At 44.3% G+C, this 13,179-nt stretch overlaps 1 protein-coding gene across 1 annotated transcript in view; it reads right to left on the reverse strand.

The window, feature by feature from the left end:
• Positions 1-11,939, reverse strand: part of LOC126162704 (acyl-CoA Delta-9 desaturase-like) — a 314,775-nt gene extending 302,836 nt beyond the window's left edge. Inside the window, exon 1 of the mRNA XM_049919357.1 lies at positions 11,788-11,939. The gene's annotated coding sequence lies outside the window, so the exon portion shown is untranslated. The remainder of the gene's footprint in view (positions 1-11,787) is intronic.
• Positions 11,940-13,179: the final 1,240 nt, after the last annotated feature.

Consider the following 13,179-nt stretch of genomic DNA (forward strand, 5'->3'; position numbering starts at 1 on the left):
TTTCACAATGCTTTGCACACACAAACAAAAACTCAAAAAGTTTTTTAGGCATTCACAAATGTTCGATATGTGCCCCTTAAGTGATTCGGCAGACATCAAGCCGATAATCAAGTTCCTCCCACACTCGGCGCAGCATGTCCCCATCAATGAGTTCGAAAGCACTGTTGATGCGAGCTCGCAGTTCTGGCACGTTTCTTGGTAGAGGAGGTTTAAACACTGAATCTTTCACATCACTATGCGTGAAACTTGCTCTCACGCGTTCAACCGTTTCTTCACTCACTGCAGGCCGACCCGTTGATTTCCCTTTACAGAGGCATCCAGAAGCTTTAAACTGCGCATAACATCGCCGAATGGAGTTAGCAGTTGGTGGATCTTTGTTGAACTTCGTCCTGAAGTGTCGTTGCACTGTTATGACTGACTGATGTGAGTGCATTTCAAGCACGACATACGCTTTCTCGGCTCCTGTCGCCATTTTGTCGCACTGCGCTCTCGAGCGCTCTGGCGGCAGAAACCTGATGTGCGGCTTCAGCCGAACAAAACTTTATGAGTTTTTCTACGTATCTGTAGTGTGTCGTGACCATATGTCAATGAATGGAGCTACAGTGAATTTATGAAATCGCTTCAATCATTTGTAATAGCCCTGTATATATTGTGAATAGCAACGGTCCTATGACACTCCCCTGCGCCACACCTGAAATCACTCTTACTTCGGAAGACTTCTCTCCATTGTGAATGACATGCTGCGTTCTGTTATCTACGAATTCTTCAATCCAATCACACAATTGGTCTGATATTCCACATGCTCTTACTTTGTTTATTAGACGACTGTGGGGAACTGTATCAAACGCCCTGCGGAAGTGAAGAAACACGGCATCTACCTGGGAACCCGTGTCTATGGCCCTCTGAGTCTCGTGGACGAATAGCGCGACCTGGGTTTCACACGATCGTCTTTTTCGAAACTCATTCTGATTCCTACAGAGTAGTCTCCAGAAAAGTCATTACACTCGAACACAATACGTGTTCCAACATTCTACAACTGATCGACGTTAGAGATATAGATCTATAGTTCTGCACATCTGTTCGACGTCCGTTCTTGAAAGCGGGGATGACCTGTGCCCTTTTCCAATCTTTTGGAACGCTACGCTCGTCTAGAGACCTGCGGTACACCGCTGAAAGAAGGGGGGCAAGTTCTTCGCGTACTCTGTGTAAAATCGAACTGGTATCCCATCAGGTCCAGCGGCCTTTCCTCTTTTGAGCGATTTTAATTGTGTTTCTATACCTGTGTCATCTATTTCGATATCTACCATTTTGTCATCTGTGCGACAGTCTAGAGAAGGAACTAAAGTGCAGTCTTCCCTGTGAAACAGCTTTCGAAAAAGACATTTAGTATTTCGGCCTTTAGTCTGTCATCTTCTGTTTGAGAACCACTTTGGTCTCAGAGTGTCTGGACATTTTGTTTTGATCCTCCTACCGCTTTGACATAAGACCAAAATTTCTTAGGATTTTCTGCCAAGTCAATACATAGAACTTTACTTTCAAATTCATTGGACGCCTCTCGCATAGCCCTCCTCACACTACATTTCGCTTCGCGTAATGTTTGTTTGTTTGCAAGGGTTTGGCTATGTTTATGTTTGCTGTGAAGTTCCCTTTGCTTCCGTAGCAGTTTTCTAACTCGGTTGTTGTACCACGGTGGCTCTTTCCATCTCTTACGATCTTGCTTGGCACATACTCGTCTAACGCATACTGTACGATGGTTTTGAACTTTGTCCACTGATTCTCAACACTATCTGTACTTGAGACAAAACTTTTGTGTTGAGCCGTCAGGTACTTTTTACGACAAAGAAGAATATTCCGCAACTGGGGCTGAGGTGAACGATGAGGGTGCTACAGTGAACTGTATGGAAAAGACGAAGTCTTGCTGCAAATGGCCGAGCGAAAAGATAAACTATTTTATACTCGTGAGGATTTGACAAGACTTATTAGTCCAATATGATTAACAAAATGTGGCTATTTTCAAGTACTAGAGCTTCAGTAATTTGTGTAATAAGGCTCATGGCCATACTTACAGTATTGTTAACATAGATATATTCCCATCGCGAATGGTTACCTTAGTTCAACATGTAACTTGAAAATTAATTATTCAGTTGATGAACTGTGCAACATTTGTGTATTTACTGTATCACTTTCTCAAAAAATATGTTCAAATGTGTGTGAAATCTTATGGGACTTAACTGCTAAGGTCATCAGTCCCTAAGCTTACACACTACTTAACCTAAATTATCCTAACGACAAACACACACACCCATGCGCAAGGGAGCACTCGAACCTCCGCCGGGACCAGCCGCACAGTCCATGACTGCAGCGCCCTAGACCGCTCGGCTAATTCCGCGCGGCATCACTTTCTGAATAAAGTTCAATATTCCTTGTCCTTACAGTCAAAATTTAGTGTTTTATTTGTTACTCATGCTCATGAATGACTAGTCTAAAGATATTCTTTGGGATTACTTTGTCCCACCATCATACTACCACTTTTTGGCGAAGAAATGACTGGGTGGATCAAATTAGTCCCGAGTACGCGTAACATCTGTCCACACTGTTTTATGGTACCATAGCAACATATGGAATGTTTCTCGTTTAATAACTTACTCAATTGATGGTACAAGTCTTATGAGAATACTACAAAATTGTATTTGGAATTTGCTCGCTGCAAAAATTGGCCAAAATAACCCCGGTTTAGTGTAGGTAAATAGGTTGTTTCCGTTTCCCTAGAATTCCGAAAGGCGTTTGACACTTTAGAACACCGTCAATTAATGAAGAAAGAATGTTACAGTAATTTTTGATTAACGGAACCCAGTATGTTACACTGAACCGCTTACGGAAGTGATCAAAAAGGTGGAAACACCAACAACACGTCACCTTACCGTGCCTAATAAGGTGTAGGAAAACAGTTGGCATTCAAAATAGCTTCCAGTCATCTCGGAATGAGTAAATACAGTCCATTTACGGTTTTAAACAGAATATTCTACCATTCTTCCTGCAAAATAGTGGCAACTTCAGGTAGTGACGATGGAGGTCAATAGCGACCACGCATCCCTCTCTGCAAAGTACACTACATAGGCTCAATAATACTGAGATCTGGTGACTATGGTGGACGGAACACATGTGACAATTCGTTGTTGTGCTCACAAAATCAATCCTGCACCATGCGAGCTGTGTGAACAGGGGCTGTGTCTTCGAAGATCACAGCATCACTACTGAGAAACAAACATTCTACTATGGGATGCACGTAACCAACCAAAACTGTCACACAACTTTTGGCAATAGTGAGACCTTTCAGAGTAGACATGGGGCCCATGCAATACCACATCTACATCTACATCTACATTTATACTCCGCAATCCAGCATACGGTGCGTGGCGGAGGGTACCTCGTACCACAACTAGCATCTTCTCTCCCTGTTCCACTCCCAAACAGAACGAGGGAGAAATGACTGCCTATATGCCTCTGTACGAGTCCTAATCCCTCTTATCTTATCTTTGTGGTCTTTTTGCGAAATGTAAGTTGGCGGCAGTAAAATTGTACTGCAGTCAGCCTCAAATGCTAGTTCTCTACATTTCCTCAGTAGCGATTCACGAAAAGAACGCCTCCTTTCCTCTAGAGACTCCCACCCGAGTTCCTGAAGCATTTCCATAACACTCGCGTGATGATCAAACCTACCAGTAACAAATCTAGCAGCCCGCCTCTGAATTGCTTCTATGTCCTCCCTCAATCCGACCTGATAGGGATCCCAGGACTCAAGAAAAGGTCGTATTAGTGTTTTATAAGCGGTCTCCTTTACAGATGAACCACATCTTCCCAAAATTCTACCAATGAACCAAAGACGACTATCCGCCTTCCCCACAGCTGCCATTACATGCTTGTCCCACTTCATATCGCTCTGCAATGTCACGCCCAAATATTTAATCGACGTGACTGTGTGAAGCGCTACACTACTAATGGAGTATTCAAACATTACGGGATTCTTTTTCCTATTCATCTGCATTAATTTACATTTATCTATATTTAGAGTTAGCTGCCATTCATTACACCAGTCACAAATCCTGTCCAAGTCATCTTGTATCCTCCTACAGTCACTCAACGACGACACCTTCCGCTACACCACAGCATCATCAGCAAACAGCCGCACATTGCTATCCCCCCCCCCCCCCCTATCCAAAAGATCATTTATGTAGATAGAAAACAACAGCGGACCTACCACACTTCCCTGGGGCACTCCAGATGATACCCTCACCTCCGATGAACACTCACCATCGAGGACAACGTACTGGGTTCTAATACTTAAGAAGTCTTCGAGCCACTCACATAGTCGGGAACCAATCCCATATGCTCGTACCTTAGTTAAGAGTCTGCAGTGGGGCATCGAGTCAAACGCTTTCCGGAAGTCAATGAATATGGCATCCGTCTGATACCCTTCATCCATGGTTCGCAAGATATCATGTGAAAAAAGGGCGAGTTGCGTTTCGCAGGAGCGATGCTTTCTAAAGCCGTGCTGATGCATGGACAGCAACTTCTCTGTCTCAAGGAAATTCATTATATTCGAACTGAGAATATGTTCGAGAATCCTGCAACAAACTGATGTTAAGGAGATTGGTACGTAATTTTGAGGATCCGTCCCTCTACCCTTATTATATACAGGCGTCACCTGCGCTTTTTTCCAGTCGCTCGGGACTTGGGCAAGAGATTCGCGATAAATGGAAGCTAAGTAAGGAGCCACGATGTGGCTGTCCAAGTTATTATCGAACACCGACCACGTTTCAGTGTTGGCAGCAACCAGTGTACAGGCGTACCCCATACGTAAACCCAGCCAGAAGTTGTAAACAATGTGAAACAAGACCTATCCGACCAAATAACTTTCAACCATTGCTCCGTAGTCCAAGATTTACGACTTCTGTGCCATGTTTTCCTGATACGGGCTTTCGCTTCACTGACGAGTGGTTTTGGAATTCCAGCTCGCCATGCATTTCCCTGGTTATGGAGCTCCTTTCGCTTCGTTTTGGCGCTGATAGGATTCGCCAGTGCAACGTTTAGTTCTGCAGGGACTTTTGCTGCTGTCGTCGTCCTATTTTTTGTCAAATCTTGTTCAAAGACCGCCTGTCACGATGACTCAACACGCGCTTTCATCCACGTTGTGACTTAGCGGGAAGTCTTCGATAACATGGCTCTCGAAACACCAAACACTTCGCTTATCTTGGTTACGGAACCAGCTAGCATACGACCACCAACAATTTGTCCACGTTAGATTCAGTTAGCTGCGATATAGTGGCCACGCTGACCCTTCCAACGACCTGAGAACATTGTAAAGGTGCCGCTCGTGGTCAGATACAACAGTGCAACCTGCAGGCTTGACTATTGTTGTTGCGGTCTTCAGTCCTGAGACTGGTTTGATGCAGCTCTCCATGCTACACTATCCTGTGCAAGATTCTTCATCTCCCAGTACCTCCTGCAGCCTACATCCTTCTGAATCTGCTTGGTGTATTCATCTATTGGTCTCCCTCTACGATTTTTACCCTCCACGCTGCCCTCCAATGCTAAAGTGGTGATCCCTTGATGCCTCAGAACATGTCCTACCAACCGATCCCTTCTTCTAGTCAAGGTGTGCCACAAACTTCTCTACTCCCCAATCCTATTCAGTACCTCCTCATTAGTTATGTGATCTACCCATCTAATCTTGAACATTCTTCTGTAGCACCACATTTCAAAAGCTTCTATTCTCTTTTTGTCTAAACTATTTATCGTCCATGTTTCACTTCGATACATGGCTACACTCCATACAAATACCTTCAGAAACGACTTCCTGACACTTAAATCTATACTCGAAGTTAACAAATTTCTCTTCTTCAGAAACGCTTTCCTTGCCATTGCCAGTCTACATTTTATATCCTCTCTACTTCGAGCATCATCAGTTATTTTGCTCCCCAAATAGCAAAACTCCTTTACTACTTTAAGTGTCTCATTTCCTAATCTAATACCCTCAGCATCACCAGACTTAATTCGACTACATTCCATTATCTTCGTTTTGCTTTTGTTAATGTTCATCTTATATCCTCCCTTCAAGACACTATCCATTCCGTTCAACTGCTCTTCCAAGTCCTTCGCTGTCTCTGACAGAATAACAGGTTTGGCTAGCATCTGCATTTGGGTTCAAGCGTGCATTTATCGCGGTGTTAGCATATTTTGGTCCAATCCCTGTACGTTCAGCAGAAATGAAAGAAACATGGGCTGTGCCCCAAGGAAATGAAATAGTGCCTGCAAGATTCTCAATACACATAAACATTCTTCAGATTTGGTCAGCAGCGCTATTAAATTTTTCGCTGATGACACTGTTGTATATAGGAAAATAGGATCGCTTGACGACCGTACGTAAATGCAATAAGATTCAAATGGTTCAAATGGCTCTGAGCACTATGGGACTTAACTTCTGAGGTCATAAGTCCCCTAGAAATTAGACCTACTTAAACGTAACTAATCTAAGAACATCACACACATCCATGCCCGAGGCAGGATTCGAACCTACGACTGTAGCGGTCACGCGGTTCCAGACTGTAGCGCCTAGAACCGCTCGGCCACCTCGGCCGGCAAATGCAATAAAACCTGTATGTAATATCCACTTGGTATGTGACTGGTATGTCACTGTAAATGCGTATACGCTGAAGATAATTCCGATAGCAAAAACAGACAACACGACTGTATCAGATTACGAGATAAGTGTTAGACTCCCAGAGCACGTCACATTGCATAAATATTTAGAGATGATAATACCCCCATGAACCATGGACCTTGCCGTTGGTGGGGAGGCTTGCGTGCCTCAGCGATACAGATGGCCGTACCGTAGGTGCAACCACAACGGAGGGGTATCTGTTGAGAGGCCAGACAAACATGTGGTTCCTGAAGAGGGGCAGCAGCCTTTTCAGTAGTTGCAAGGGCAACAGTCTGGATGATTGACTGATCTGGCCTTGTAACATTAACCAAAATGGCCTTGCTGTGCTGGTACTGCGAACGGCTGAAAGCAAGGGGAAACTACAGCCGTAATTTTTCCCGAGGACATGCAGCTCTACTGTATGATTAAATGATGATGGCGTCCTCTTGGGTAAAATATTCCGGAGGTAAAATAGTCCCCCATTCGGATCTCCGGGCGGGGACTACTCTAGAGGACGTCGTTATCAGGAGAAAGAAAACTGGCGTTCTACGGATCGGAGCGTGGAATGTCAGATCACTTAATCGGGCAGGTAGGTTAGAAAATTTAAAAAGGGAGATGGATAGGTTAAAGTTAGATATAGTGGGAATTAGTGAAGTTCGTTGGCAGGAGGAACAAGACTTTTGGTCAGGTGATTACAGGGTTATAAATACAAAATCAAATAGGGGTAATGCAGGAGTAGGTTTAATAATGAATAAAAAAATAGGAGTGCGGGTTAGCTACTACAAACAGCATAGTGAACGCATTATTGTGGCCAAGATAGACACAAAGCCCATGCCTACTACAGTAGTACAAGTTTATATGCCAACTAGCTCTGCAGATGATGAAGAAATAGATGAAATGGATGACGAGATAAAAGAAATTATTCAGGTAGTGAAGGGAGACGAAAATTTAATAGTGATGGGTGACTGGAATTCGTCAGTAGGAAAAGGGAGAGAAGGAAACATAGTAGGTGAATATGGATTGGGAGGAGGGAATGAAAGAGGAAGCCGCCTTGTAGAATTTTGCACAGAGCATAACTTAATCATAGCTAACACTTGGTTCAAGAATCATGAAAGGAGGCTGTATACATGGAAGAAGCCTGGAGATACTGACAGGTTTCAGATAGATTATAAGACAGAGATTTAGGAACCAGGTTTTAAATTGTAAGACATTTCCTGGGGCAGATGTAGATTCTGACCACAATCTATTGGTTATGAACTGCAGATTGAAACTGAAGAAACTGCAAAAAGGTGGGAATTTAAGGAGATGGGACCTGGATAAACTGAAAGAACCAGAGGTTGTACAGAGTTTCAGGGAGAGCATTAGGGAACAATTGACAGGAATGGGGGAAAGAAATACAGTAGAAGAAGAATGGGTAGCTCTGAGGGATGAAGTGGTGAAGGCAGCAGACGATCAAGTAGGTAAAAAGACGCGGGCTAATAGAAATCCTTGGGTAACAGAAGAAATATTGAATTTAATTGATGAAAGGAGAAAATATAAAAATGCAGTAAGTGAAGCAGGCAAAAAGGAATACAACCGTCTCAAAAATGAAATCGACAGGAAGTGCAAAATGGCTAAGCAGGGATGGCTAGAGGACAAATGTAAGGATGTAGAGGCTTGTCTCACTAGGGGTAGGATAGATACTGCCTACAGGAAAATTAAAGAGACCTTTGGAGAGAAGAGAACCACTTGTATGAATATCAAGAGCTCAGATGGCAACCCAGTTCTAAGCAAAGAAGGGAAAGCAGAAAGGTGGAAGGAGTATATAGAGGGTTTATACAAGGGCGATGTACTTGAGGACAATATTATAGAAATGGAAGAGGATGTAAATGAAGATGAAATGGGAGATAAGATACTGCGTGAAGAGTTTGACAGAGCACTGAAAGACCTGAGTCAAAACAAGGCCCCGGGAGTAGACAACATTCCATTAGAACTACTGATGGCCTCAGGCGAGCCAGTTATGACGAAACTCTACCATCTGGTGAGCACGATGTATGAGACAGGCGAAATACCCTCAGACTTTAAGAAGAATATAATAATTCCAATCCCAAAGAAAGCAGGTGTTGACAGATGTGAAAGTTACCGAACTATCAGTTTAATAAGTCACAGCTGCAAAATACTAACGCGAATTCTTTACAGACGAATGGAAAAACTGGTAGAAGCCGACCTCGGGGAAGATCAGTTTGGATTCCGTAGAAATGTTGGAACACGTGAGGCAATACTAACCTTACGACTTATCTTGGAAGAAAGATTAAGAAAAGGCAAACCTACGTTTCTAGCATTTGTAGACTTAGAGAAAGCTTTTGACAATGTTGACTGGAATACTCTCTTTCAAATTCTGAAGGTGGCAGGGGTAAAATACAGGGAGCGAAAGGCTATTTACAATTTGTACAGAAACCAGATGGCAGTTATAATAGTCGAGGGGCATGAAAGGGAAGCAGTGGTTGGGAAAGGAGTGAGACAGGGTTGTAGCCTCTCCCAGATGTTATTCAATCTGTATATTGAGCAAGCAGTAAAGGAAGCAAAAGAAAAATTCGGAGTAGGTATTAAAATTCATGGAGAAGAAGTAAAAACTTTGAGGTTCGCCGATGACATTGTAATCCTGTCAGAGACAGCAAAAGATTTGGAAGAGCAGTTGAACGGAATGGACAGTGTCTTGAAAGGAGGATATAAGATGAACATCAACAAAAGCAAAACAAGGATAATGGAATGTAGTCAAATTAAGTCGGGTGATGCTGAGGGAATTAGATTAGGAAATGAGACACTTAAAGTAGTAAAGGAGTTTTGCTATTTAGGGAGTAAAATAACCGATGATGGTCGAAGTAGAGAGGATATAAAATGTAGACTGGCAATGGCAAGGAAAGCGTTTCTCAAGAAGAGAAATTTGTTAACATCGAATATAGATTTAGGTGTCAGGAAGTCGTTTCTGAAAGTATTTGTATGGAGTGTAGCCATGTATGAAAGTGAGACATGGACGATAACTAGTTTGGACAAGAAGAGAATAGAAGCTTTCGAAATGTGGTGCTACAGAAGAATGCTGAAGATAAGGTGGGTAGATCACGTAACTAATGAGGAGGTATTGAATAGGATTGGGGAGAAGAGAAGTTTGTGGCACAACTTGACTAGAAGACGGGATCGGTTGGTAGGACATGTTCTGAGGCATCGAGGGATCACAAATTTAGCATTGGAGGGCAGCGTGGAGGGTAAAAATCGTAGAGGGAGACCAAGAGATCAATACACTAAGCAGATTCAGAAGGATGTAGGTTGCAGTAGGTACTGGGAGATGAAGAAGCTTGCACAGGATAGAGTAGCATGGAGAGCTGCATCAAACCAGTCTCAGGACTGAAGACCACAACAACAACAACAACAATACAAAGCGTTATGAAATCGGAGGAGTACGTTCAAATGGCTCTAAGCACTATGCGACTTAAATATGAGGCCATCAGTCCTCTAGACTTAGAACTACTTAAACATAACTAACCTAAGGACATCACACACATCCATGCCCGAGGCAGGATTCGAACCTGTGACCGTAGCAGCAGCGCGGTTCCGAACTGAAGCACCTAGAACCTCTCGGCCACAGCGGCCGGCTGAGGACTAGGTCAAATCACAACTATGGAGTGTGAGTGGAAGACATAGTGTTGTTGGAAGGGTTCTGGAAAAGTGCGGTACATCTGCAAAGGAAGTCTTGTAGAGGACGCTAATGCGACCTGTTCCACAATACTACACCAGAGTTCGAAGCATTTATCAAATATACATGAGAGCAAAATCAAACGAATTCGAGATGCAGTGCTAGGATCTTATCTTGTAGCTGCTGCTACACGGCCAACAACGCATCCACAAATATCTCATAGCGACTACAATCTTTAGCCATAAATGAACTGTATTCGAAGTTGGGAAGACCCATCAGCTGTATAATGGAATGACGACACCGAAAATTTGTGCCGGGCCGAGTCTCGATCCCAGATTCTCGATCCGAGTCTCGATCCGTACCAGGTCGGGTTGACAGAGGTGATAGAAAAGATCCAAAGAAGAGCGGCGCGTTTCGTCACAGGGTTATTTGGTAAGCGTGGTAGCGTTACGGAGATGTTTAGTAAACTCAAGTGGCAGACTCTGCAAGAGAGGCGCTCTGCATCGCGGTGTAGCTTGCTGTCCAGGTTTCGAGTGGGTGCGTTTCTGGATGAGGTATCGAATATATTGCTTCCCCCTACTTACACCTACCGAGGAGGTCACGAATGTAAAATTAGAGAGATTCGAGCGCGCACGGAGGCTTTCCGGTAGTCGTTCTTCCCGCGAACCATTCGCAACTGGAACAGGAAAGGGAGGTAATGGCAGTGGCACGTAAAGTGCCCTCCGCCACACACTGTTGGGTGGCTTGCGGAATATAATTGTAGATGTAAACGTAGATCGATCGACTTGGAATTGGGTTATTCGAGCACGCTTCATGGGCAGACGCAAACTTCATTTGTCTTCAACCATACGTCTACAACGTGCACTCGTACATCGATTACGTGTATACCAGTACAGGGGAGACATTTCAATTGAAAGTCGCTTGCCCGGTTTCGGCGAATAAATACGATATTTTTCTCAGAAGTGCGAAGCCTTCGGACATGCGTTATCGTGCTTCTGAACAACACATGCACAGCAGTTACGTTCTTAGCCATATCTACTCTAGTTAGAGAAAAATTTAATTTTACATAGTTTATATAAACGATTGCAGACAAATAAGATGGCACAATGAAATTACATGAGCTGCTGGTACTTAATAAAAATAGCCATGAAAAAAAAAACAGATGCGAACTCTGCTGAGAGTGCGCTACTGCAGGTGACACCAGTCAAGGCTAAACTCTCGACAATATCGCTGCAAATACTGTCACGCAGACGATGCGCTATAGGAACTTCGAGCTAGCACGCACCTCATACACGCTCGGCACGATCGATGTTAGTGTCTGTCACGAAAAAATTCCGACAGGCGGCAACCTTCGCAGCAGACTCAACAGCGATTCGTAATCGTCGACATCGTGTTTCAAAGCGCAGAGACTGAGGCTTACCTGTGGAGAAGGCAGGTTAAAGGGAAGTCCAGTAGCAGAGACGAGCGTGGCGTATCGATGGGCTGGATGAATACTCTTAATACCCGCGGCTTCTGAGTCTGAAGAGATTCAAAACTGCGGCTGGCGGAGTTTTTGTAAACGAGTCCCGCTGGCGAGCACGGTGAAAACAAACTGTGCGCCAGATAAGGCGGGCCTCTGTATATAACGGCGGTCATGCGGTTCGCAAGGAGTGGCCGCGATTATCGCATCTGCAGATACGGCGACGGTGGGAAGTGAGACAGCGGACCGGCCCGCGCACGTGAGCAGTCGCCGCCCTGCGTGCTGGGTCACGTGCCACAGGGCACGTGGGCGCGGCTCACCGACACCCTCGGATTGCTCAACACAGGGGTGTGGGTGGCACAGAGGGGGCTGCCAACTGGGCGATAGTCTCAGAGGGACGCACATGTTAATGTTGTACTAGCGCGTGGTCACGCCACAGGGAGGTAGAAAACAGGACGATTGGTAAAGCATAACTGCCATTTACTGCTTCGGACCACGTTCAGTTTTCGTCGAATGGCTTAGAACGGTCCCTAGTGGTTTCAGCCTATACACGAGAGCAATATTTGAAGACGCACTCTCCTCAAAATAGGTGCGATCACGTTTAGTGGGGATGAAGCACAATAATGCACTTAAACGTACGAGACCTAGTAGACAGTGTCGGAAGTTCCATGCGGCTTTTCGCGGATGATGCTGTAGTATACAGAGAAGTTGCAGCATTAGAAAATTGCAGCGAAATGCAGGAAGATCTGCAGCGGATAGGCACTTGGTGCAGGGAGTGGCAACTGACCCTTAACTTAGACAAATGTAATGTATTGCGAATACATAGAAAGAAGGATCCTTTATTTTATGATTATATGATAGCAGAACAAACACTGGTAGCAGTTACTTCCGTAAAATATCTGGGAGTATGCGTACGGAACGATCTGAAGTGGAATGATCATATAAAATTAATTGTTGGTAAGGCGGGTGCCAGGTTGAGATTCATTGGGAGAGTCCTTAGAAAATGTAGTCCATCAACAAAGGAGGTGGCTTAAAAAACACTCGTTCGACCTATACTTGAGTATTGCTCATCAGTGTGGGATCCGTACCAGGTCAGGTTGACGAAAGAGCTAGAAAAGATCCAAAGAAGAGCGGCGCGTTTCGTCACAGGGTTATTTGGTAAGCGTGATAGATGTTTAGCAAACTCAAGTGGCAGACTCTGCAAGAGAGGCGCTCTGCATCGCGGTGTAGCTTGCTGTCCAGATTTCGAGAGGGTGCGTTTCTGGACGAGGTATCGAATATATTGCTTCCCCCTACTTATACCTGTCAGGGAGGTCACGAATGTAAAATTAGAGAGATTCGAGCGCGCACGGA

This window comes from Schistocerca cancellata, chromosome 2 (assembly GCF_023864275.1).
Source record: "Schistocerca cancellata isolate TAMUIC-IGC-003103 chromosome 2, iqSchCanc2.1, whole genome shotgun sequence".
NCBI classification, from domain to species: Eukaryota; Metazoa; Arthropoda; class Insecta; order Orthoptera; family Acrididae; genus Schistocerca; species Schistocerca cancellata.